The 22841-nt window shown below is 36.9% G+C and overlaps 1 protein-coding gene across 1 annotated transcript in view; it reads left to right on the top strand.

Moving 5' to 3' along the window:
- Positions 1-15761: 15761 nt before the first annotated feature.
- The window catches only part of LOC115219837, a 104249-nt gene continuing 97169 nt past the window's right edge, over positions 15762-22841 (top strand). The window contains exon 1 of the mRNA XM_029790123.2: positions 15762-16387. The gene's annotated coding sequence lies outside the window, so the exon portion shown is untranslated. The remainder of the gene's footprint in view (positions 16388-22841) is intronic.

Genomic DNA, 22841 nt, shown 5'->3' with positions numbered 1-22841 from the left:
GTAAAGTGGATGAGAGAATCAATAGAGAAACAGGCAATAATATGTAGAACGATATTTAGCCACGTCTTTTTGACGTGTTTAGTTTCAATCCAGCCATGGTCATCCACCCATGGACGATAAAATATAAACCAGTCAAATACTGATCGATCTTAGAAGACGGTAATTCGTTCTTATTTTAAATTAAAAGGTACATAGAGTTTCCATGTTGTGCATATTTAGACATTATCATTCCATAGGGCAGTGGTTTTCAACTAGGGTTCCGCAAGAAGTTACAAAACTGCTAAAATCGGCAGTGATTTTTAATTCTCCTGTGCAGATATGTGTGCATAAGACTATTAAATTATTGCCCAGGGGTTCCTCTAGCCAGTGAAATGCTTCCTTGGGGTTCCGCTCCAGCAAAAAGTTTGAAAAGCACTGCCATAGGGTGACATCTTCAAAAAGTTTCTACCACAGCCGCCATTCTACTAAATTATGCACTTCGAGATCCAATGTTTCAAAAGAAAAGGTTTTATTCCTTGTCCTCTCATAATATCAACACTACATACATACATACATACATATACACAAACACACATACATACATGCATACATACATACATATATACAAACACACTTACATGCATACATACATACATACATAGATACATATACACAAACACACATACATACATGCATACATACATACATATACACAAATACATACACGCACACATACATACATACATACATATACACAAACACACATACATACATACATACATATACACAAACACACATACATGCATGCATACATACATATACACAAACACACATACATACATACACATATACATATGTAAGCTAGCTGTCATGTTTACAAAGGTTACCGAGCTTTTTTCCCTCGTAACCTTCAGCAAAATGGGGGGGGGTTCCCACGAAATTTTAGAGAAAGACCTTTCAAACGGCATACATTACGATTATAAAGAAATTTCTGGGGGGAAATCTTTTCCAAGGGGGTGGGAAGAGGACTTTTGGAAAATTCCCAAGATCCGAATTTTTCCTCGCTATATTCCGAAATCAAATTCAACCTTCTAAAGATACCCTAGCGTAGTACTACCACACCACGTAGTGTTTATTTCTACCCACTTTCAATAATTTTTTTTTTCGTGTTTTGGCTTCGTTTTTATTTCATTATATTTTCAATTATTTTTACGCTTTTTGTAATCCTTCCGTCGTTATTCTCCATTCACATGTTATTTCTATATATATATAAGTACCTATATATATATATTAAGTCGATTATATCGACCCCAGTGCGTAACTGGTAAATAAGTACCAGTTACGCACTGGGGTCGATATAATCGACTTAATCCGTTTGTTTGTCCTCTCTGTGTTTAGCCTCTTGTGGGTAGTAAAGAAATATATATATATGTAACTTACAAAATAAGTTTTGTAAGTTATATATCCTACATTAGATATATATATATAATATATATATATATATATATATATATATATATATATATATATATATATATATATATAATATATACATACATACATACATATACACGCACACGTATATACACACATACACAGACACGTTTCCGAAGAAATCTTTTTTTTAAAAGTGCATTTTTGAAGGTGAGGTGCGAAACTGCATCAGCCCCCTTCCTTGGTACTCGAAAATTTTACCCCTTCATTTACACATATTTTAAGATGACATTTTGCAGAAATACGTTTGAAAAGTTTGAAAAGAATAATAAACGAATGCTGAAGTTATAAAAATTAGTGGTAACGATGTCTGGACGAAAAACAAAAAACGTGTTAGTGTTTGTGAGAAACCAAGTTAAACAATATCTTTCACATACCTACTAAAATTACAGGATATCTAGATACCAGGATGCATAAGACCTAAGCTGCAAAACACTTTTGAAATGGCATTAAGTGTTTCCACTTTCCTTTAGTAATTTTTCGCGCTGAAATTTTAAGCGGGTAACTAGTAGGCTTCGATTTCGTGTAAATCATGTGTTGAAACAAATTCTGTTGTCTGGGGAGAGTCATTCCCTTTTAGGGATCTTTTCGGTTTGAACGGCAGTTTTATCTAGCGGTGTCATATGAAATTGTCACCCATAATTATGACCCTAGTATCGATCTATTGCATTTCAATCTGTTTTAGGGTTAGGGTTAGGGAAGGATATCTTTTTTTCTTCACAAATGTAAATAAACCTAATCTGTTTCTTAAACGAAGGACATATTCATACAGTACAGAATGCTTTTTTTTACCTCAATAGACGTATTTGATTGGTTGAAATTGCAGAAATTGAAGAAAAAAAACAACAAATATCTTACAAGCTATAGAATTTTCTCAATAAAGCCAAGAGAAAAATATGTTTTATAAACACATTCTACCAGTATACGAAGTTTTAAAATTTTTAGTTACCTAGAAATTATGTTAAAAACTGCTGTTCAAACCGAAAAGATCCCCTTTTAGTGCCTTATAATTTAACACACGCACCGGTAAAATTTCCACTCATTTCCTTCTTTATTTTTCTAAAATTTTCGTTGCGTCTTGCAAGCTTCTTACCACACAGCTACTCCTGCGCCTGTACTCTTTTTTTTTTTTTTAATAATTATGGTGATGTTTCGTTTCATGATTCAGAAAGTAGAACTAATGAAGCCTGCAGAGATCGTCACCTGCCGGTAACACGTTTGTGAAATAAAAGTCGACAACTGTTTCTCTACTGACCCTGAGCTGCTCCATAACGACATTGCTAGCAGTCAACTGCTTCCCATTAACACAAGACGAAACAGTGAGATATGAGATCCCCAAAAGATAGAATCTTGTCTAATACTTTGATAACGCCTGCATACACAACACCTCCGAGCTCTTTCATTCGGCGAGTTACCAAACACATTAGTTCATCACAGCATAAGAAAGTTCACTGTATTTTCTTCAATGTTCGTTGTATTTATAGATATCGCGTACAACATAATTTCTTTCGGTGTTAAAGATATTCTTCACAATTGTCACAATTTTGACGTGTAAAATAGTCAGCCATTTCTTTCTATATATAAACAATTTCGAAATAGACCTTCAGTTGTATAGAAAAGCATCTTTTGAGTTACATTTAATTACAGAATTTAGCCGAGTACAGCTGAACATTATTCTACTTTGACTATGGCCGATTTCTACCAATTTCAGTAGCTTCGCTTTCTGAATCATGAAACGAAATGTCGCCAAAATTGTGTACACTAACGTGTGGTCGTGTACGTGTCCGTAATTTTGGATCTTTACTTTTTGACCGACAAATTTTAAAAATAATTTTTGTAACTAAGCACTTTCAAACTTCGGACACTGGTAGAATGTGTCATAAAAAAACATCTTTTACTCTTAGCATTTTTGAGAAAACCTTATATTTAGGAAGTTATTTCACGTTAAAGTTGTAGTATTTCGGTAATTTCAACCAATCAATGACGTGTATTCAACTGAATAAAATTACTGCCGTTGTTTGTCAACAAGAACTATCGGCGGTGTATATTTCGTTTGTCACTGTTATTTATGACATCGTGCGTTTGTACTGGTTTTAGCTTTAAGGTTTTAGGGTTAGGGTTGTCATAAATAACAGTGACAAACGAAAAATACACCGCGGGAAGTTCTTGTTGACAAACAACGGCAGTAATTTTCAGCTGAATACACATCATTGATTGGATGAAATTACCAAAATACTACAAATTTAGCGTGAAATAACTTCCTAAATATAAGGTTTTCTCAAAAACGCTAAGAATGAAAGATGATTTTTATGACACATACTACCAGTGTCCGAAGTCGGTTACATCGATCCCAGTGCGTAACTGGTATTTAACTGGCAGAAACGTTAGAACGCCGGGCGAAATGCTTAGCGATATTTCGTCTGCGTTACGTTGTGAGTTCAAATTCCACCGAGGTCGACTTTGCCTTTCATCCTTTCGGGGTCGATAAATTAAGAACCAGTTACGCACTGGGGTCGATGTAATCGACTTAATACCTATGTCTGTCCTTGTTTGTCCCCTCTGTGTTTAGCCCCTTGTGGGTAATAAAGAAAAAGGTACTTAATTTATTGACCCCGAAAGGATGAAAGGCAAAGTCGACCTCGGCGGAATTTGAACTCAGAACGTAACGGCAGACGAAATACCGCTTAGCATTTCACCCAGCATGCTAACGATTCTGCCAGCTCGCCGCCCTTTTAAAATAGAACCGATGAAAACCTAGCTATTTCTTTACTACCTTCAAGGGACTAAACACAGAGAGGACAAACAAGGACAGACAAACGGATTAAGTCGATTATATCGACTCCAGTGTGTAACTGGTACTTATTTAATCGACCCCGAAAGGATGAAAGGCAAAGTCGACACACACACACACACACACATATATATATATATATATATATATATATATATATATATATATATATATATAAATATATATATATATATATATATATATATATATAAATATATATACATCATCGTGCGATAATGAAGTCATATGGTTGAACATCAGAATATTTTGCGTTATTTTGTTCTGCCTAAGTTATGTCCCTTTAGGGCCAAGTCAGTTTTATATTTACCCTTTCCTATGAGAAATACATAACTGACTTAAATTCCAGACAAAGTACTGGAGTCGATATAATCGGCTAAAACTATTGAAGGAGAAAAGGAAAAGAAAATATTTTATTGCTTCGCCATGCTTTAGTCATATTCCTCTTTTCATTCTTATGTGAATCGATGACCCTGTATATAGTATCAGTGAAGAAAGGGCATCAGTTTAATCGTTTGTTCCTCCCAGCCAAATTCATAACATTATAAGCTAAGATTGGTGGAAGTTGTTCGCGTATTATAATAATAATAATAATAATAATAATAAACATTGTGTACAGTGCTCAGGTGCACTACAACTCATCGAAAGTGTATATATAATCAGGTGTAGTTTCGATGGATTTCGGAAAGCATGAGGGCCTTAAAGGATGCAGTGTCATGGCAGTCAACAACTGACGCAGGCAGTTTATTCCATGCTTCAGCAACTCTGAGTGTGAAGAAATGTTTCCGAAAGTCATGGGAGCTGTGTTGTTTTCTGACTTTGTAGGCATGTCCACGTGTGTTAGGCACATGGAGATCAAAAAGGTGTTCAGTGTTGTTATTGGTGAGGTGGTTGACAACTTTGTGGGTGTTTACCAAGTCCGTCGCCAGACGCCGGAGCTTCAGTGAATCCATGCCCAGGAAAACAAGGCGCTCAGAATATGGTAGGTGTCTGATGGAGGGTATGCGTTTGGTTGCACGTCTCTGAACAGATTCCAGGAGGTCAATGTTCTGAGCAAGATAGGGGTTCCAAACTGATGATGCGAATTCCAAGTGTGGTCGTACCATAGCTGTATACAGTTTTAAATAGATGGCTGGAGAGCGGCTAACAAAAGTCTTGCTGAGTGATGCCAAGACACCCTCGGCCTTCTTGACAATTTTAGAGATATGCTTTGTCCAACGCAAATCACTGCTGACAGTGATGCCTAGGTCACGCTCGCAAGAGGATTTCTTGATATCAGTGTTGTGGAGGGAGTATGTGGACGCAGGGTTTTTTCTCCCAAAATGTATGGTGGTACACTTGTCCACAGCCAGTTTCAGTTGCCAGTCTGTGATCCATTATGAGTATAAAGGGCGATAGAAATATAGAAATGTCAGCAACCGAGACAGTTTTATTTGAACCATCACGCAATATGTTTACAAATCAGTTTAATATAGAGAAGCATATTTCATTTTGATAACGTCTATGGCCTTGTGCCAAAGCTGGCAGAAACGTTAACATGCCGGACAAAATGCCTAACAACATGTCTTCGTTCTTCGAATTCAGCCGAGGTCAACTTTACCTTTTATCCTTTCGGGATCGATGAAATAAGTACCAGGTGTGAGATCAATGAAATCGGCTGCCCCCACTACTCGTCAAATTTCAAGCCTTTTGCCTATAGTACAAAAAAAAAGTAAATATATCAGCATGATTAGACATCACTGACGAGCGTCGTAGTCGAAGGAGCAGACGGAAACCAAACAACAGGTTTATCTCTGAAGTTAAAAACATTTCACTATATTTATATCTCTGAAGTCTTTGAGAAAGACAGAAAGTTACGCCTTGCTTAGTTCTTAAATATAGAGCCTCTATTCATAATGAAAAATATCAGTATTACTATGATTATAATTTTCGGGCACATTATTATGATTATAATTTATGACGTAGTAGTTAAGAGCGCGGGGTACTAACTCTAAGATTCCGAGTTCGATTCTAGGCAGTGACCTGAATAATAGTAACATCGAAAACTATCTTAGGAATGAGAACCCAGGTTCGAAATTTTTCCAAGACACCTGATGAAAACTGGAGGGTATCAGCCGAAACGTTGTTAACAAGATGAGGACAAATATCCGTCAAATGTAAATCTATATATATAAAACTGTAGTTGTATGAGTGTCTGTCCCCTTCGATTTAGATTCCTAACTACTCCCACATTTTGCGGTGCAGTTTAACCAAAACCGGGTATCTTATAGTCGTGATTCATATCGAGCCCTTCTGAGTATTAGCGCTTGTCTACGATGAGTCTACGATTTTAAAAATAACTAGCAGTATCGGCCGGCGTTGCTCGGGTTGTAAGGGAAATAACTATATAAGCATTTTTAGTGAGTTATAGCAAAAAAATGCATTAAAAATGGAATAAGAAATGATGGTAATTTTTTTTTTAAATCGTTGACTCATCGTAGACATTTTTAGAGAGTTACTTCCCTAATATAATAGCGAAAAAATGCATTAAAATGGAAAAAAATGATGGTAATTTTTTTAAAATCGTACACGCGCGCTAATACCCAGAAGGGCTCGATATGAATCACGACTATAAGATACCCGGTTTGGGTTAAACTGCACCGCAAAATGTGGGAGTAGTTAGGAATCTAAATCGTAGGAGACAGACACACAACTTCACTTTTATATATAAAGATTTGTGCAACAACTAAAACATTCGGTTGTGCAAATTGTTTGCACAGGAAACCTGCCCTGTGTGGCGGTTTTTGCCGTTTTTGTGGATCTGTTTCAGCTTTTTTAGCGATTTCTGTTTTGGCGACTTCAAGCCATGAAGTCGTTGTTCTAAAAGAACGCTGGTCTCCTTGACAACGCTTTACGACGTTGATTTCCCTACCCTGCCTTCCTCACAGCTTCACGAGGGAGGGAAGAAGGGGAGGAGCTACACAGGTGCAGGTGCGAGCATGAACGCCAACGCCGCCACTGACACACGAAAAAATTGGAAGAACCCAGACGACAGCTTCAGCCACCACCACCACCACCACCACGACCACCATCACCACCACCACCAACACCAACACCACCACCACCACCACGACCACCATCACCACCACCACCAACACCAACACCACCACCACCACCACGACCACCATCACCACCACCACCAACACCAACACCACCACCACCACAAACACGACGACCACCACGACCACCATCACCACTACCAGCACCACCGCCACCACCACTGCCACTACCACCGCCTCCACCACCACCATACTATGCCTCTGCTCTCTCCTTTTGGCTACTAAATCCATTACCATATTTCACAAGTACCATCGCCATACAATATTGCCTTCAAAAGTTTGTGTTTGGATAATATTTTTTAAGTAAAAGTTGTGCAATAACTATAACATTAAATTGTGCAAATTATTTGCACGGGAAACCTTTCCTGTGTGGCGTGTTTCCCGATTTTGTAGAATTTGCTTTCGGGCTTTCTTAGCCATTTCTGTTTTGGTGTCTTCAAGCCATGAAGTCGTTGTTCTAAAAGAACGCTGGTCTCCTTGACAACGCTTTACGATGTTGATTTCCTTACACTCCCTTCCCCACAGCTTCACGAGGGAGGGAAGAAGGGGGAGAAGCAAACAGGTGCAGGTGTGAGCATGGACGCCAACTCCGCCGCCATCGACACACGAAAAATTATGCATTAAAATGGAATAAAAAATGATGTTAAATTATTTTTAAAATCGTAGACTCATCGTAGACGCGCGCTAATACCCAGACGGGCTCGATATGAATCACGACTATAAGATACCCGAATTTGGTTAAACTGCACCGCAAAATGTGGGAGTAGTTAGGAATCTAAATCGAAGGGGACAGACACTCACACAACTACAGTTTTATATATATAGATTTACCATCATTTTTTTCCATTTTCCTGCATATTTTTTTAAAGGGAAGTAACTCTCTAAAAATGTCTACGATGAGTCAACGATTTAAAAAAAATTTACCATCATATTTTTTCCATTTTTAATGCATTTTTTTGCTATTTTTTGGCTATAACTCTCTAAAAATGCTGTATAGTTATTTCCCTTACAAACCCGAGCAACGCCGGGCGATACTGCTAGTAATGTATAATTTTCGTTGTTTTACGTGAAACATATTCTTGAAAAAGGAATGAGTTGCTTAAATATGAGTCATACAAACGGCTTTAAAAACATCTTTTCTTCGTCCCTGCCCAGCAGATTTGTTGTGTAATAAGAGAGTACGAGCATAATAAAGTGTTTCGTAACCTTCTACATCTTTCACTTCATTAGATGGCTCAAGTCTTCGCCTTTAAGTTATCATGGCAGAAGTCATCAGTTACCAAGCTTTTAGCTTCGGTTGAATTTACAAGAATAAAGTCTGATGTTTTTCATTTTTATTTTGGAAAAGAACAAATGGTAAGTTGTAACATCCATGCTTCTTCTCAAGAGAACTAACAGCGTAAAAGAAGCAAAACAGTTGGAACCGAGAATCGGTTTGCTAAGAGATTATTTTCACATTACGGTGCTCTGGTACAAACCAAATAGCACACAAATCGGAAACATCTTCCTCCAATATAGATTGATTTATATTTAGATGTAACCAGTGCAAAAGTAGTTAATCAATTCGAGACGATACATTTTCGGAACAAGATTCTCTATCAATCTAAAAATATATTGATTTCCAACATAGGCACAAGGTATCACTCTAAAATACATCAAAATTTCGCTATCAAGTCCGTTTTACAATAAATAAATAAATAAAAAGACATTTATCTAAGAATTGGAAAAAATGTCTTGTTTTAAGTTTTATGTAAAGAATGAGGAGACAAGATCAATACAATAAAGATATTAAACCTGAAGGAGAATTAAATCGTAGGAGTGACTGGCATTTCTAGCTAGTTCACTTTAAGTTGTAATTAGCAGAAGCAGCGTGCTCGTGCTTCTATTTATAATTCCATTTATACCTTGGATACTGATCTATAGGAATATAAACAGACTCCCATATTCAATGGAGCTTTATTTTATCAACTCCGGAAGAATGAAAGGCACAGTTGACGTTAACGAGATGTTACTACAACGAAAGGAGTTCTAACTAAAATGTTAGTTATGCGTTTTACTCCATATTCTAACAGTTCTGCTAATACAAAATTATTTCTTGAGTTATGTCATGATGAATAGAGTAACTAGGTCATATCATTTCCTTTTAATAGTCAGGTTTAACTATAATCTGGTGTCAAATGGCATTTTTCATAAACAGCTTGCTTCTTCCTCACAAACTATAGGCATTGATGAATGAAAGTAGTGCTCTAAGAAAAAAATGAAGTCGATAGAATACTCGGGCTTAATGCAAACACATGACATTTGTAAGACATCCAAACAAAGCAACGACGATCTTAAGCAAAGATCTTCCGGTGACATCATCAATAAAGGAAATGGAAAACCAGATTTCCAAAGGGGAGGGAGTGTTGCAGAAGGAAGCTGCGACAAAGAAACAGGTGATGAACAGTAATTAACCAAGCACACTTCAGCTCATAAATTTGAAATATATCATTGATCAATATACAGCCATTACGATAAACTTGAAACAAAAAGAACATTCGATAAAATATATATCGTCCAGACTAAATTAAAACATGACTAAATCATGTTTTAATGAAAATGTTTCGAATAATGAAAATAAAATTGAAAGCTGAAATATGTTATTGTACATAATGAATGTGTGAGATGAATTACTTATTTTTTGTTGTTTTTGTTTTTTAGTAAACATGAAACGGTATCGTGTTTTCTCATGTTTAGTGACCTGGTACAAGATTGCTTGATCTGACGACGTAATTTAAAAAACACCGTCATTCTTACCTCCACTTACAACTAATACACGTTAATATCTTATATTAGCTACTGCTCGGTAATATTTTTTAGAAAATTACTACATGAGTACTGCTATAAATATACCTTATTTAATAGTATATAAGACACTTTTTCGAAAAGAAAAAAGTCTCCAAAAATCACCCTGCATCTTATTTGCGAAGCTAGGCCTCCCATAATCTAATTTTGTTCGAGACGTACATTAATGTAGGCTAATGTTAATTTAGGCGGTCTTTTCTAGCTTGACTCTATATACCAGTTGTATATAGTAATGTTTCTGCTATAGCTAAGGTGGTTTTGTAATGTTTAATAATATACTACTAGGTACATTTTTTTTATCTTTTCGGTTTGAACGGCAGTTTTTTCTAGCGGTGTCATATGAAATTGTCACCCATAATTATGACCCCAGTATCGATCTATTGCATTTCAATCTGTTTTAGGGTTAGGGTTAGGGGGAAGGGTATCTTTTTTCCTTCAGAAATGTAAATAAACCCAATCTGTTTCTTAAACGAGGGACATATTCATACGGCACCGAACGTTTTCACCTCAATAGACGTCATTAATTGGTTGAAATTGCAGAAATTGAAGAAAAAAAACAACAAATATCTTACAAGCTATAGAATTTCCTCAATAAAGCCAAGAGAAAAAGATGTTTTATAAACATATTCTACCAGAATACGAAGTTTAAAATTGTTTAGTTACGTGGAAATTATTTTTAAAAAACTGCCGTTCAAACCGAAAAGATCCGGGGCAAACACTTACATCGATCCCCAGTATTTTACTGACACTTATTTTATCGACTCTGAGGGGATGAAAAGCAGAGTTGACCCCAGCGGCATTTGAACTGAGAACGTAAAGACGGACGAAATTCTGCTAATCATTTTGTTCGACCTACAAACGATTCTGCACAGCAAGGTTACTTTAAATATTACATGCTTTAATGCACTATAAACTTTTTTCCTGAATATGCGCTGCTAAAATTATAATGCATCTAATATGCTTGTGCACTTTTTACACTATCAAATACAGTATTATAACTGACGCCATACGGTCAATGAACTATGTATCTTTTATGCTTAACTGATGAGGCTTAATAATACTAAAACATGTCCAGAGTTGTCATTGTGCTGTTATCGACCAAATTCATTTCTCATAGTATTCCATTTATAATTCAATTTAATCAACATTAATTCCAAGGTGTCTCTCCTCACATTCTTGATCATAATTAACAATAAAGATGATTTTTTCCTCATCAGTTTTTGCATCAAGAACGTAGGTGCTCATTTCAGTATGTATTTTTATCCCAGTCGGCATTTCAAGTTTTAATTCAATGTTCATTCGCTCAAAGCTGACATCTCCTCATGTTATTCTACATGGCAATAACGGTTACAGTATGCTTTACGACTGAAACATGCATTACTAAGAATCAGGTTCACTTCTCTTGAATTCTATTTTTTATCAATTAAAATTCCTGAGTTGTCTCCCCTGCCATTTTTGCTCACAATTAGATATAAATTTTCTCCACCATTTCATGTATAATTATAAATGATTAAAATGTCTTGGCTTCCTACATAAAGTATTTTATATAGTCTTTTCCTGAATATCTACAATTAGTCCTTTAGCGTTTACTACATTAAATATATTAACACTCACTGGCACTATGACCTCGCAACGCCAGGTCATAGTGCTAGAGCATGCATATACAGCTGCGTGTGTGCGCACATACACGCGAAATCTCCTACGAATCACATACAACTAACTGACATTCAATTGGCGTATCAAGTTTCGGGCATTTTGATTGGGTTTGGGATAGAAAATTCACAAAAAATCACTTTTATTGATTTTCTAGAGTGACTGGGAAAATGTAAAGATGTGCACGACCACCCTTGGACGGTTTTGAATTACTATCGAAAGTGCGAGCCCTCTAAGTGAAAAGGTGTGGATTTGTATAAAGGATACACACACACACACATTTTGCCGTTTATATATATAGAGATTTAGCTAAAAAGAAATTATGTGAAGATGATGTCTCAGAGCAGTTCCTTTTGAGTTGTTTATTCTCTAAAGTATTTTAATTTTCTTTACTTACTCACTTGTCACAACTTCAACAAGTGCTACGAAATCTACGCTTTACTGAAGATGTCTAACAGGCCGAAATGTATTCTAACTTGTCTCCCTTACATGCTGGAATAATTAAAGTAGGCGAGCTTTAGGCTAGATAGAATATGGTTGTAACATATTTCATCTTCTAAAGGCGAACTCACTGCATTTTATTGTGGAGAAAAAATTCTGTCTTGTCGTATAAAAATGTAAAAGCACCATATCCGCTCAGTACTGCCCCCTATCGGAGTCCCAGATGCAGCGTTTGCCTTTATAAGTTGTAACATGTTACAGGCATACTTATGGTAAAAATGTTTTTACACATTTTTACCATAAGAAAGAATTTTTTTCTTATGTTCGCATCTGCCTAGGCACTGCTTGACGTTGATACTGCTGGATGAAAATAATATTCGTTATCGTCTAGCATAAGTATTCGTAATGAGTTTAGCGGTCAACACCTTCTCTGTTAAAGGGACCATTGCAACAGTCACTACAAGATCGTTCGATCTATGAGAAACTACACTTTACCGTTTAAAGAATTAATAATGGAAGGTAAGATTTACGATCTCAGAGGAATATTGTTTCCTTCCATCATCTTCTTGTTCTCTAGATAGTTCAGGCTTCCGGCAGGCGAAGAAATACAACTGCTATTTACAACTGGTTTATTTACAGGAAAGGTGATGTGTGCTGATCTCAGCTACCATCTTAAGCTCCTTTAGTGTGGATGCATTGCCTCTGGAGATAGACAGGCAGAAATCCTCTGCCAGTGGTGGTGTTCAGCCAGCGCTGCTGTGTAGTGGCGCTGAAGGAGAGACAGGTCTGAATCGGTTTACCCTTTATATTGTTTTTCCCATCGTGAGCCTCGTTGTGATCTCGCGTATGGCAAATGGATGCAGGTGGGGTCTCGCTCCAGTCTCAGGGAGTTGATGGCCTTTGCCGAACAGCTGTTGTCGGATGCGGAAAGAGTACGACTCTCGTCCGAGTCCATGATAAAGATTGTACCACCTTCCTCTTTAGCCAAAGAAAAGAAGGTAGCTTTTCTCTGCATAGTAACCATACTGAAAGATGTGGTATGGAAGACGCGAGCAAAAGGGATTGCGACAGGCCAATTCATCTCCCGACGTGGGCTGGTGAATTACTTCAGTGCCCTTCTGTCCAGCAAGATCCGTCTGGAGAGGAGGAGCCTGCCGCAAAGAGCGTTTGGAAAAAGATGGACGACAGTGGTAAGAAAGATGAGAAAGCCCTAGGCTGTGCTTGCACTGTCGGTCGGAGCATAAAAGGAAGGAAAAGATTACCAAAAAGGGATAACCAACCGGCGGGTTAACTCACTAACCCGGACCCAAAACTCATCCGATCATTATTTATATTTATAGTTTTAACCCTCATTCACAATATATGTAAATCCATCCGGTTTTTCACACTGTATGTAAGAAGCGAGATTGTACCCTGAATGTCCCTTGTCTGTCCTTGTAATGTCCCCTCTATGTAAAACCTTTATAGGTTAATAAAGAAATATCTCGCTTCAGTCTCGGAAATGGCAATGGCTGCCGCGAGATCTCATCCAATATGGCGCTGGCTGCTTGTGCCGCTACACAGTGAGCAATGTGGTCTTTGATAGAAAGAGAGGGCGGTAGGTATGACTCCTAAAAGTTATAAGCCTGCTTAATGAGATTGACTTGAAGTAAAACAAACACAAATAAGAAATAAAATAAACATTAGATGAAGTAAATCTACGGATTAAAGCAGTAGAAAGGCCAGGAATCCTCATAAAATCCATGATCTGTAGAAGATATCCATTCAAAAGTCCCCCGTGTACAGAGAACAACTATATGGTATGTAGGAGGAACCCACAGGTTAACTGTAAATCTATAGCATACAGTGTACTCAGAGACGGTGCATAAACAAGACAACAACATAATGAGGAGACAGCACGTAGCATAGGGGATCGGATAGGTGACACTGGCGGGAACTGAAAGAGGTGAAAAGTTCATCAGTGCTTTACCAACACGCTCACTTGGAACATAGAAGCTCGGTTAATAACATTCATGTTAAGGTATTATTAACGCATAGAACAGGCGCTTCGACAGATTACAGAGGTTACACACATAGTAGTAGACAGACTGAGCCTCAACAGAAAATACGAATGGAACAGTAACACCCCTCCCCAACACTACGCAACATGAAGACTAAAGATAGAATGAGAAAAAAGACATAAATACAAACAGTATAATACATAATGCCCCCCCCCCCACGCACATACGCACAAACAAATACAATACTTAAGACGGAATGAGAAAAAAATAGAGAGATAGATAAATAAATAGATAAATGGGAAAAAAAATTAAATAAAGGACACGGGTTCAAACAGTATAGTAAGCAAACCCATATACACAAAACATAGACGCGCGCGCGCACAAACGCATGCGCAGATAAGGATACATACCACAGAAAAACTGAATGGACTAAACGGACCAGGAGACACGCGGGATGGAGAGTCGCTGAAGAGGTCACAGGACGTGTAACGAAAAATTTTCAAAGGACAATAAAATAAGAACAAAAATAAATCTGAAGAACGAATATATATATTTCTTTATTGCCCACAAGGGGCTAAACATAGAGGGGACAAACAAGGATGGACAAACGGATTAAGTCGATTACATCGACCCCAGTGCGAAACTGGTACTTTATTAATCGACCCCGAAAGGATGAAAGGCAAAGTCGACCTCGGCGGAATTTGAACTCTGAACGTAACGGCAGACGAAATACGGCTACGCATTTCGCCCGGCGTGCTAACGTTTCTGCCAGTTCGCCGCCTTAGAACGAATATATAGTGCGTGTGTTTATTTGGAAAAAAAAATGACCGTCCCGAAATATAACAAGATATAGAATAAACTTAATAAAACTTTACTTGTTCTTCTCTATCATTCTACAGAGCACATTTTAATCGGAGACGTAGTCAGGTTCTAAAGTTAGCGAGTACATAAAAAAAATTAATAAAGCGCTGTTACATATACCAAACAATTTTTTAACTCATTGATTATGCATTTTATAAATGGCGCCAATTTTGAAAACTGTGCTCAGGAGGGAGGAACAATCGGTTCTTTCTACGCACTGGGGTCGATGTAATCGACTTAATACCTATGTCTGTCCTTGTTTGTTCCCTCTGTGTTTAGCCCCTTGTGGGTAATAAAGGAATAGGTTCCTTACACCTCTATTAACTACTTCACTGATTCTCATAATTAAGAGTATTCAGTAACTAATGAAAGTCAAAAATATCAGGTGGAAGAATTCTATCGTATATGAATAATCTGTTTTAATTGATTAAAAAAAGGTATAATCTAAATATATCCATCCATTTCTATTTTGGTTAAAACTAAATACATCTATCTGGACTATGTTCTTCTATCAGCTTTGGACATTGATTTCCCGCTCTGCAGGTCACGTGAGGCAGAAGCCTATAGCAACGGAAACGACAATAAGCTGCGTAGCATGACAACCACTGACCACGTCGCTTCTGTTCAGATCTATCTTCGGTTCTCATTCATTCTTTCTCTTCCTCGTGTCGGAATTCTTATACGTTTATAATATATACTTTTGTCTGAAAAAAAAAAAAAAAGAAGCTATTCTATTGGAAGCTACTCGTTGTCCACTACTGCATTATTTTCTCATCGTTTTACAATATACAACGCACCCTGTATATATATATATATATATATATATATATACATCATATACACGCACAACACACGCACGCACACACATACACACACACGCGCGCACACTCACTGGAAAAAAATACTTTTCCAGCTTCCCTAGGTTGCTTTTCCTTTTCTTTTCTTTTCCTTTTTTTAATCTTTCCTTGGACCTGTTCGTAATCGCCATAGCAGCTGTCGGACTGAATAATTAATTCTTATTATTATTCTAGTTACTCTGCTTCTATAAACCACTTGATTGTATCCAACTTTAGACGGTGTGTGAATTAAAAACTTGACACTGTTTGTAGTCAGTCATTATGGCACAGATGATAAGTTTTCGGTTGTTATGGAAGTATGTTACTAGTGATCGGCGAACTCTGTGGCAGATATTGATCTGACACTCGAAGGTAAGTAGAACAACATATACACATTTCATTTCTGTTTGGTTTATCAACATACTCTGGGCTATATTAATTTCAACGATAATAAAAACATATATATATATATATATATATACTTTCCATCAGTTTTCCTTTGTTTATTAAATTATGAATTTTCCTTCTTTTCTTATGAAATCAAACTTTAAAGTCCGACTGCTCACCTTCGCCTGTCGTGTTTTTATTATTCCTTATACAACAGTTACTGGACAACGGTCACGGTTGTTTATGGTATTTTGTTTGCAAAGTGTAGTCGTAGATATGTTAGTAGTTCTCAAGGTTTAGGACACCACGCCTGAAGCATCTCGCATGTAACGAATGTATATACCTGGAAATGAATAACGATGCCACATACACAGACATATACACACACATATATACATCATACATACATACGCACACATGCAATCATACATACACACATACATGTATGTCTATATAACTTTTATCTTTTACTTGTCTTAGTCATTAGACTGCGGCCATGCTGGACATAAGGCACGAAATTGTAATGATCTCTGGGACGTTGACTGGTGAGGAATTAGCTACGAATTTTCTGCTTTGTTTTTGTAAAATTTTCCATTTGTTGTGTTTTTGTCAAATTTTTGAAACACACACACGCACATACACACACATACATGTATGCGTATATATATATATTTACACATATACACATACACTTATATAATAAACTAGCAGTATCGCCCGGCGTTGCTCGGGTTTGTAAGGGAAATAAGTATATAAGCATTTTTAGAGAGTTACTTCCCTTATTTAATAGCAACAAAAAAATGCATTAAAAATGGGAAAAAATGATGGTAAATTTTTTTTTAAATCGTAGACTCATCGTAGACGCGCGCTAATACTCAGACGGGCTCGATATGAATCACGACTATAAGATACCCGGTTTTGGTTAAACTGCACCGCAAAATGTGGGAGTAGTTAGGAATCTAAATCGTAGGAGACAGACACACAACTTCACTTCTATATATAAATATATCAGAAATATTTGACCATCTCCTATTTTGATGTGTGTGTAGTAATCTATTTTTCTTAAATCCCTGTATTCGATCAAGTATTAGATTCGATTCTTGATTATGTCTCAAACTATTCCATTTATATCTCAACCAGAAGTGCCTCTTCTGTCTTCTACTCAATCTCATCTCTCCAAATTACCAATTCCCTAATTAGTCGTAATCAAGAATTCGCAATCTATGGACAGGGAAGTTTTGTTTAGTTACAAGTTGCAAATATCAACCTCTTAATCGATAAAGTCGTCCCAGACACGACTATCCCATTCCATTTTCAATCTGTCATCATATGAAGTAGTTCTACGTATTTTTTTCTTTTTCAAAGGTAGATGAGCGTGTTTTGAAGATTTTATAGCTGGTCAAGTAATCATTTAGAGTAGTCAGAGGCAAGCTGCTGCCCCCGGAACTTTCTAAATGGCACGCCTAATGAAAAATGATCTTTAATTTTTTTTTCTAGTAGTGTGGCCCACCTGAGGATCAACCACGTCTCAAGTGGAGGCGCAAGGGCCCAATGGTTAGGGCAGCGGACTCGCGGTCGGAGGATCGCGGTTTCGATTCCCAGACCGGGCGTTGTGTGTGTTGTGTTTATTGAGCGAAAACACCTAAATAAAGCTCCACGAGGCTCCGGCAGGGGGGGGGGGGCTGTGGTACTCTTTCGCTCCAACTTTTCTTTCACTCTTTCTTCCTGTTTCTTGTCCCCGACTTCCTGCGCAACCGCTGAGCCTGGATGCGCATTCATTCATCCATCCGTCGATGCTTTCGGTGTCGGGAGTTGACCTGCTTTCTCTTCTGCGGGTCTTACGAATAACATAGGACCACGTTTCGGACCGCTCAACCACGTCTCATGCGGCCTACTTCTCTGATAAAGATTGCCCATGCCTGATTTAGCGAGGACCTCATTGTCAGCTTCATTAAACATGCCAATTAAACGGTTATTGACGCCAATGGTTACCGTATTTCTTGCGATAGCAAAGTTCTTTCTGCTGGTCTTGTACACCACATTATGTCGCCAATCATTTTCATGATCAGTTGACTCTTCAATATTTTCTGCAGTGTGTTTTATAGCCTTTCGTCTGTTTTTCTAATTTTTCTAAAGATATCAAACGCTTCCGTTTCCATTTCCTCGCTCATTTTCTTGTTATCTCTTTATGTCGAGTGTAGCGGATCTGAGAGCTTCTCTTTCTTTTTAAGCCCAAATTGTTGTTTTACTGCTCTAATGTCTAGAGTGCACCTCTTTTCGGATATATGAACTACTGTCCGATATATATATATATATATATAATATATATATATATATATTATATATATATATATATATATATATATATATATACCTATATATATCCTTAAAATCCTTAAAATCCTTAAAAATGTTTTAGCCCGAAGGCCGCTGGGGATACCAAAGTGGCGATGGTGAGGGGCAAAAATGTAAAAAGAAGTGGAAATTTGGGGGAACTTTTTTTCTTCGGGAACATAATTCTCGATGCATGGAGCACAGGAATAATAAGATTGAAAGAACTCCCCGCTCCCACAACCAAACCCCAAATACTCTTCCTTTTTCATGAAGTATGGAACTTCAAGGGTAACCATTCCAAAACTGGTTTTGTATTACAAATCTTGATTTTAGTTTTAGTAGGAATTGCCAGACATTTCATAGTTTCTATAGCATTCTCATGTCTTTCCTGCTTCGCCTTTGTGAATTTTAGCATTTTATCAGAAACAAAATGCCTTATTCTTTCCATCTTCGATATCATGTTGATCTTCCGCCCCTATTCCTATCTACTTCTCGCCACTTTACCTGGAATTCTTCATTTAAGGCACTTCCAGTATCACTAATATACATCTTACAATAATCTATTCTCATTGGGATTTCAAGGTCACCGAACTTGCAAGAAATAGCAACCATATTTTCCTTAAATCTTGCTCTACCATCTTCAAAAAAGCGAGGAGGAAACATTGAATAATATAGTTCAAGATAGACTGTGTACAAAATAAAGACGACTTTAATTTTTAGACCGTTGAAAAGACTTTTATTTTCTAGAAAAATAACTTCATTGATAAAATATTTAAAATTATTTGATAATTTTTTTTCTTTAAGTGCTTTGCGTCGTTGTTTAGCCCCAGGTCAGCAACGATCGATCAAAAACCTAAGGATTAAAAGACATTCGGTTGTTTAATATATATTAGGGACTCCATCGTTTCTTAAAGATTGTAGGATGTCATTTGAATAATTGGCGGCTGCTTGAGGTTCGCTCATGGTTCTTTTTGTGATATTTTGATGTTGTTGGTGTTGTGTGTGGTTAGAAAGTTGATTACAAATGTACCACGTCATTAAGGAGACAACAATAATTTAGATTAACTGAATCATTAAACCGTTCAACAAAATTCTGTGCTGTCTTAAGTTACAGCCATTTATGTTCTGAGTTGAAACCACACCGAAGTGAACTTAGTCTTTCATCGTCGAGGCGGTGTCGCTAATATAAAACATTGGGATTGACTTATATTCTTATACCACATCGAAGATGTGAATTGATTTATAAATGAAGGTACAAAGGTTTCATTAGTTTGACAACTATTTGACATATTGCTACGAAATCGTTGCTACTTTCTGTCCAATTGCATTATAATAAACTGGCAGCCAGCCATTTGTAATACGTCTGCTTTACACTCGTGCTTTGAATTATTAAGACGAACGTTTTAGCCGAATGAAACCATTTCATTCTCAACAATTATTTCACGTCACAGCAATTCTGCTGAAATTCCGAAACAATTATATTCACAATTTCAACCAGAAAGTACTCTGGGACACTTCTTTCCTCAATGAAACAGAAGAATTAACAATGGAAATTTTTCTTTCATGGGACTTCATTAGATACAAGCACAGAGTGGACACAGTAGGAAACCAGATTCTTAAAGTTTCTTGTTGAATTCTCGGACTCAACTGAATAACAACGATTCACTTGGTTCAACTAACAACTTCTCATCTTCCCTCTTCAGCCATATTGAAAATTGTATCAACTACAGCATTGCAAAAGTTTCCCTTGATAGCATCATTAAACAAAAGTATATAATTTTGTAGATTTCAGTTGTAATTGCGAAAACAGTTACTAAGCGAAGAAAACACTCTACAATTCTAGACACCCTCATCAGATACTGAAACTATAAATTGTTATCGTTAGGTGAGCATTAACCAAAATTCTTGATAAAGATTTCTTGAAAATTCTTCATTAAATTTCCAGATCAAACTCTGGAAGCTGTGAAGAGACATACAGAGACTGACCAGGAATTTTTCCTTAGTCTCAATGGTTTCAGAAAATGTAGCAAATACAGTCGAACTTCCTTATTAGTGAGCACACAACTGAATTTCCAGAGATGGAAGTACAATTTTTGTGCTGGTCAAGCAAAGAATGAAACATGTCTCAACTGCCAAAATGATTGGATATTTTTCATAAGCCTATCCACACCATCAACATTTATAACTCGGACACATCAAGGAAATGGACTTAAAAGCTATTCTCAGTGTACACACACACACATACACACAGTTGTCAAAAATCCAGAAATGAGGAAAACATGTACCTATATATTAGTTAATAGTGTGGTTTATTATTATTATTATTATTATTGATATGCTCCCCACTCCTCTAAGCAGAATGCCTAGGGGTATTTCGTCCGCCTTTATGTTCTCACTTCAAATTCAACAAAGGATGAAGGTCAACTTTGCTTTTCATCCTTTTAGTGTCAGTAAAATAAGTACCAGTTGAATACTGGGGTTGATGTAATCAACTAGCTCCTTCCCTAACAGTTCAGGCCTTGTGCCTATAGTAGGAAGGATTATCATCATCATCACCATCATCATCATCATTTATTTTTTAAAATATAATATTGTGTTACAGTCTCATTCACCTATTTTTGATGGTTGTTGGAATTAACTCTCTATTTCTGGCAGGAAAGCATTTAATAATTTGGCTATCATGAGACTATCATATAACTAGCAGTATCGCCCGGCGTTGCTCGGGTTTGTAAGGGAAATAACTATATAAGCATTTTTAGAGAGTTATAGCCAAAAAATAGCAAAAAATGCATTAAAAATGGAAAAAATATGATGGTAAATTTTTTTTAAATCGTTGACTCATCGTAGACATTTTTAGAGAGTTACTTCCCTTATATAATAGCGAAAAAATGCATTAAAATGGAAAAAAAACGATGGTAAATTTTTTTTTAAATCGTAGACTCATGTAGACGCTTACTTGGCCATTTCTGTTTTGGTGTCTTCAAGCCATGAAGTCGTTGTAAAAGAACACTGGTCTCCTTGACAATGCATTACGACGTTGATATCCTTACACTCCCTTCCCCACAGGTGCAGGTGTGAGCGTGGACGCCAACTCCGCCGCCATCGACACACGAAAAATTATGCATTAAAATGGAATAAAAAATGATGTTAAATTATTTTTAAAATCGTAGACTCATCGTAGACGCGCGCTAATATTCAGACGGGCTCGATATGAATCATGACTATAAGATACCCGAATTTGGTTAAACTGCACCGCAAAATGTGGGAGTAGTTAGGAATCTAAATTGAAGGGGACAGACACTCACACAACTACAGTTTTATATATATAGATATACATAGCGCAGTAGTGGTGAGATGTGACAGCAAAGAAAAGCATACATTCACTCTCTGCATGCAATTAGACTCGGAAAGTTCGTGAGGAACCCATTGACCCAATTTGCTGACTTTTCCGATAGCACACAGGTCTCAATGAATGGTTGAATGACCAAATCCAAGCTTCTCTGCTAGTTCCTCAACAGTTACGATGAGATTTTGTTCCACCAGGGTTTTCAGGATGTCCTTGTCGAGTTCAACAGATCTTTCAGGATGAGGCTCGTCTTCTAGGCTGTAGTTTATGGCTCGGGATTTCTGGAACCACCATTGACACTGCCTTACGCTTATTGTCCAATCCCCATATACTGCATTAATATTTCTTGTACTTTGCACACACTTATATTCTGTTATTCTTTTATATGTTTCAGCCTTGAGGTTGTGGCCATGCTGGATCATGTGTGTGTGTGTGTGTGTGTGTCTATCTGTCTGTCTGTCTGTATGTATATATGTATATGTATGTGTGTGAACAATAATATTTTCAACAGATGTGTTGCAAATGTATCTGATTGTTCTCAAGCTTCAATACTGTGTGTGTGTGTGTGTGTGTGTGTGTGTGTATGTATGTATGTATATGTATGTATGTATGTGTGTATGTATGTATGTGTGTGTGTATGTGTGTGTGTATGTGTGTGTGTGTGTGTATGTATGTATGTATGTATGTATGTATGTATGTATGTATGTATGTATGAGTGTATGTTTACTTTATTACTAATTACTCTCTTCCAAGAACATT

This window comes from Octopus sinensis, linkage group LG15 (genome assembly GCF_006345805.1).
Source record: "Octopus sinensis linkage group LG15, ASM634580v1, whole genome shotgun sequence".
In the NCBI taxonomy this organism is placed as follows: Eukaryota; Metazoa; Mollusca; class Cephalopoda; order Octopoda; family Octopodidae; genus Octopus; species Octopus sinensis.
Note: the sequence above shows the minus strand (reverse complement) of the source record. Positions and strands in the feature narration are given on the sequence as shown.